Raw genomic sequence first — 6000 nt, 5'->3', positions numbered from 1 at the left:
CAGCCTGCTCTACAAAGTGAATCCAGGATGGCAGACAAACCCTGTCTTTAAAACCAAAGAAGCAGCCGGGTGTGGTGGCGCACACCTTTAATCCCAGCACTCAGGAGGCACAGGCAGGTGGATCATTGTGAGTTGGAGGCCAGCCTGGTCTACAAAGTGAGTCCAGGACAGTCAAGGCTACACAGAGAAACCCTGTCTTGAAAGACCAAAAATAAATTTAAAACAAAACAAAAAAACCAAAGAAGCTCGGACGTTGGGGGTGGGGTTGGGGGCTTTCTCTGTGTAACAACCCTAGGTGTCCTGGAACTAACACTCACTGCCACCACCACCCCCTTCTCTCCCTCTGGTTTTTTAAGAGTGGGTTTCTCTGTGTAGCCTTGGCTGTCCTGGGACTCACCCTGTAGACCAGGCTGGCCTCAGAGATCCGCCCGGTTCTCTTCTTTCTCCTTTTCTTTCTTTCTTTCTTTCTTTCTTTCTTTTTTTTTTTTTTTTTTTCTTTAGATAGGGTCCCACTAGGTAACCCTGGTTGCCCTAGAACTTTATGGCCTGTTTTAGCCTCTGGAATGCTGGGATTAAAAGCATGTGCCTTGGATTACTCTGAGTTCAAAGCTAGCTTGGTCTTACTAGCCAGTTCTTAGACCGCTGGTATATATAGAGACTATCTCAAAAAACAAACAAAACAACAACAACTAAAGCATGTTCCTTGTCACACTCACCCTCTCCCCTTCTTTAAATATTTAAAAAAAATTCATTTACTTAATGTGTATGAGTGTTTTGCCTGTATGTATGTGCACCAGCTGCATGCCTGGTGACTTCTACAGTTCAGAGGAGGACCTCAGATAGGTGTGTGTGTGTGTGTGTGTGTGTGTGTGTGTGTGTGTGTGTGTGTTTTGTTTTGGTGGTCGCGGTAGTTTGTTTTGTTTTTCAAGACATGGTTTCTCTGTGTAGTTTTAGCTGCCCTGAACTCACTATGTAGATCAGGTTGGCCTCTAACTCATAAGGATCAGCCTGCCTCTGCATTCTGAGTACCGAGATTAAAGGCCCATGACAACACCTCAGACAATTTTGAAACACCATGTGGAGCTGGAAATTGAACCCCTGTCCTCTGTGTCCCTTTCCTTTGTTTTTAAGACAAGATCTCATTCTGCAGCTCAAGCTGACCTCAAAAACCCTGCAGTCATCCAAATCCTGCCTCCCAAGTGCAGGTGCACTCTGCAATGCTAGTGCAGGTGCGCTCTGCAATGCTAGTGCAGGTGTGCTCTACAATGCTAGTGCAGGTGTGCTCTGTAATGCTAGTGCAGGTGCGCTCTGCAACGCTAGTGCAGGTGTGCTCTGCAATGCTAGTGCAGGTGCACTCTGTAACGCTAGTGCAGGTGTGCTCTGCAATGCTAGTGCAGGTGTGCTCTGTAACGCTAGTGCAGGTGTGCTCTGTAACGCTAGTGCAGGTGTGCTCTGTAACGCTAGTGCAGGTGCGCGCTGCAATGCTAGTGCAGGTGTGCTCTGCAATGCTAGTGCAGGTGTGCTCTGTAACGCTAGTGCAGGTGTGCGCTGCAATGCTAGTGCAGGTGTGCTCTGCTATGCTCAGTGCAGGTGTGCGCTGCAATGCTAGTGCAGGTGTGCTCTGTAATGCTAGTGCAGGTGTGCTCTGTAACGCTAGTGCAGGTGTGCTCTGCTATGCTCAGTGCAGGTGTGCGCTGCAATGCTAGTGCAGGTGTGCTCTGTAACGCTAGTGCAGGTGTGCTCTGCTATGCTCAGTGCAGGTGTGCTCTGTAATGCTAGTGCAGGTGCGCTCTGTAACGCTAGTGCAGGTGTGCTCTGCAATGCTTAGCTTTAACTCACTTTCTCATGGCACACATCTATCACCTAGAAGCATAGTAACTCTTGTTTTTCCAAAGGCTTAGGTAGCTTTTCCCTAAAATAGAATTTAACATTCTTTTCCCACTAATCCAGTTGATCTTAAAATTCACAGAATTAATTTGAAATGTGCCAGATGCTCTAATGACAGAAGTTCTAATGATTGATGTGAAATGATTTCTGACAATGTAACCTTCAGAGTAGATTAAAATAGATGTAAACCCTAGTTGTAAACATTTTATCAGAATTCTCCAATTTTTTTTTTTTTGTTTGTTTGTTTTTTGAGACAGGGTTTCTCTTGTAGTCCTGGCTGTCCTGCACTTGCTTTGTAGACTAGGCTGGCCTTGAATTCTCAGACATACACCTCCTGCCTCTGCCTCCCAAGTACTGGGATTAAAGGTGTGCACCATCACGTCTTGCTTCACTCAAATATTTTTGAAAAGATCAGGGTGTGATTGCACACATCTGTATTCCCAGAGGTATTGCAAGGGAAGCAGGGATTTCCTGTGTTGCAGAGGAAAAACCCGACTCAAAGTAAAGTTCAGCAAAAAGCCTGATAGTACCTTCTTCTCGTGTGTGTGTGTGTGTGTGTGTGTGTGTGTGTGTGTGTGTGTGTGTTCTCCTGTGTGTGTTCTCGTGTGTGTGTGTGTGTGTGTGTGTGTGTGTGAACACATGTGGGTCCCAGAACTTGAACTCAGGCTTGGTGATAAGTGCTCTTACCTGCTGAGATGTCTTGCTGGCTCTAAATGGTGACCTTTCTTTTTCTATTTGTGTTTGTTTTTCAAGACAGGTGTAAGCTAAAAAAAAAATCCTTTCCTACAAGTTGCTTTTGGTCACGGTGTTTCATCACATAACCCTGACTAGAACACCACCTCTCCATCTCCCAGCAGTAATTTTAAAGTTTTTAGGTTCATTTTACTTTTCATTTTACGTCTTATGAGTGTTTTGCCTGTATGTATGTTGGGCCCTGTGTGGATGGTTTGCCTATGCAGGTCAGAAGGCGGCACTGGATTCCCTGGAATTGAAGTTACAAAAGATTATGAGGCACAGTGTGGGTGGTGGGAAGCAAACCCAGGCGCTCGGCAACAGCCTCCATTCCTCTTAACCACTAAACCTTCTCTCCAGGCCCATGCAAGGTGACTCTAAAGAGATGACAGAGGATATTTAGTAGCCAATGCTATTCATTACTTCCCAGAATAAAAAACTCAAGCCTGAAATTCCAGCTTGTTGGAAGGCTGATGCAGGAGGATTACAATTTAGCAAGATTCTGTCTCAAAATAGAAAATAGAAAAGGTATGGGATGTAGCTTAGTTGTAGAACACTTGCCCAGCACTTGCAAACCCTAGGTTCAATTCCTGAAACCACTTTATTTTATTTATTTATTTTATTTTGGCTTTTGAAGGTAGGCCAGGCTGTCCTGGAACTCAGAGATCAACCCGCCTCTGCCTCCCAAGTGCATGGATTAAAGGCGTGCACCACCATCTCCACCAGCAGCAGCAGCAGCTCCATTTTTTTTTTTTTTCTTTTTTGGTTTTTTGAGACAGGGTTTCTCTGTGTAGCCTTGACTATTCTGGACTGACTTTGTGTACCAGGCTGGCCTCGAACTCACAGAGAGCTGCCTGTCTCTGCCTCCCAGAGTGCTGGGATTAAAGGCATGAGCCACTGTGGTTGGCTCCAGCTCCCTTTTTAAAAAATCATTTAAATTTTACATTATTTTTATAATAATTTTATAATTTTGTATTTATTTTTGAAATAATATCATTTCCCCTTTCTTTTTTCTCCTTCCAAAACCTCTCATGCACCTCCTTACTCTCTCAAAATTGTGATCTTTTTCATCCATATATATTTCATATACACATATACACACATATATACATGCACATATACATACCTGTATACATGTGTGTATGTGTATATACACCTAGCTCAGTCTGTGTAGTGTTACCTGCATGTATAGGATCTTAGGGCTGACTACTTGGTATTGAAGAACCAGTTGGGGGGACCCTTCCCTGGGGAAGACCATGTCTCCCAGTCTCATCACTCGGCAGTTGCCCATAGTTCGTTGTCGAGGGCTGAGGCTCTATGGGCTTGGTCCTGTCCAGGTAATCGTGCCTATTGGCATTATCTGTGTTCAGGTCTTGTTTAAGAGCCATATTGATGAGACTGAGGGCGTAGCATCTCTGACGTTTCTAGATGATGCAATCTCTCAGCAAACTTTGTTCCTCTGGCTGATAGAATCCTTCCCACTCCTCGTTCCACAATGACCCCTGAGCCTTGGGTTCAGGAACTATGTTGTAAATGTAGCAGTTGTGACTTGATACCACATGATCTTATTCTCTTCGTTTTGACCAGTGGCGGTTCTGTGTAATGGTCTCCATCTGCATCTTTTAGAACAATGCTTTATATATAAGTACTTAAAATAGTTGAGAATTGTTCTGCTTTAGTAAAGGGGTGGTTGTAGGTTCTCCTCCAAGATCCATGATTTCACTAGTGGGTAAACATAGAATGTCTTGTGTGTTGTATGGATGCATTGTCTGTCAATTTAAAGACCTATGATCTATAGGAAAGGGTAGAAGAGAAGGTGGGACATCTAGCAGGCAGAAAGGAATCTGGGATGGAGCAAAGTGTGAGAGATTTACCCCAGATGTGAGGACAGATGCATGGTACCCGAGCAGAAGTAACCAGCCATGTAGCCAAATGTAAATTAGTATAAATGGGTTATTTTAAGTTATGAACCAGTCAGAGAAGAGCCTAGCTATATGGCCTAGGTATTTGTAAATGTATTTTGAGTCTCATGAGTTGTTATTCTGGGAGCTCAGGGACAGGAGGAAAAACATGCACCCTATTACAAGTGATTGGTTAGGCCTCTAATACCAAGCATGGTTTCCCTATCGAGTGGGCCTTAAGACCAACTATAGAGCTGTAGATTGTTGCTGAGGTATGTGTGCCACTACTGCATTCTTAGAAAGATCATGCCATTCTGGTTGTTGTGGTGGTCCATGGGCATCACAACTCCCTTGGAAGCTTGCATGGTGCCTTCTAGTACTATGAAAGGTAAATTCTCATGAAGGAGGCTTTCAGGTCAGATCCAGCTTAGGTCCTCTATGTCTTCTGTCAAAAGTGCATGGTGTCTTCAGCAATAGGGATCTACTTTTCACCTCCAGGGGCAACACACAGCAACAGCAACAGCCTACAATGTTTGGGAAGTTCACTGGGCAACCCTGACCAACTCAAAAGGCAGTATTTCATGCCTGGTGTTGGGGTAATAAGTAGTCTATGGCTCTTGGGGAGTACTGATAGCCTAGGAGGGAAATTTCATTTAAACTATATATGTATTGATGACCTTGTGCATTGTGCATTTAGATGCTCATTTCTGTGCCCTGAGATCTGGTTGCAGTCCAGACATGGGCTTTGCCATTTCTACGAAGAATCTCCTGGCTCAATGTTGTGTAAAATTTGTTCTTCATCATCTCTGATTGGTTAATAAAGAAGCTGATCATCCAATAGCTGGGCAGAGGAGTCAAGGAGTCTCAGCAGAGACCACAGAAGAGAGGAAGGTTGAGGAGAAGGAGGCCATGAGGAGGAAGTCACCATGAGAATGTTGTCATGAGGACAAAGACCAGGAGAGGCCAGGGCCAGACTAGATGGCAAGCAACAGGGCACATGGCTGCAAAATAGTTCAGATCAGCATAGACGGGATAGAATAGATGACTATCTGCCCAGTTAAGTGCTTTGAAGTGTATTAATAGATTTAATAGGCCTCCATGTCATTATTTGGGAGAACAGGCACAGGAAAAAAAAAAAAACTTTTACATAAGTATATATGATGTATATGTAAAGACATTATATGTAATTTTAAGTGATATATAATCATGAGTCTTTGACTTTCAGATATTATTTTTACCAACTCTCTCCTTATGTATTTATCCCACATCCCTAACTAAAACATATTGAATGATTAATATTTAAGTTATTATTTTAGTGAAATTAGCAGGTACTCCTTAACTAGCTTTATACCCAAATAATCAGAGACCAGGATCTATTTAATCAGCCTATAAAACAATGCTGCACAATAATTGCTCCATCCTAAACCTCCATGCTAGTATAGTTTCCTCCCATTCTGATTTTGTACATTATCCTAGGCCT

The sequence above is a fragment of the Acomys russatus genome, chromosome 10, assembly GCF_903995435.1.
Source record: "Acomys russatus chromosome 10, mAcoRus1.1, whole genome shotgun sequence".
Classification (NCBI taxonomy): Eukaryota; Metazoa; Chordata; class Mammalia; order Rodentia; family Muridae; genus Acomys; species Acomys russatus.
The sequence above is the reverse complement of the archived record's forward strand: the minus strand, read 5'-3'. Positions refer to the sequence as shown.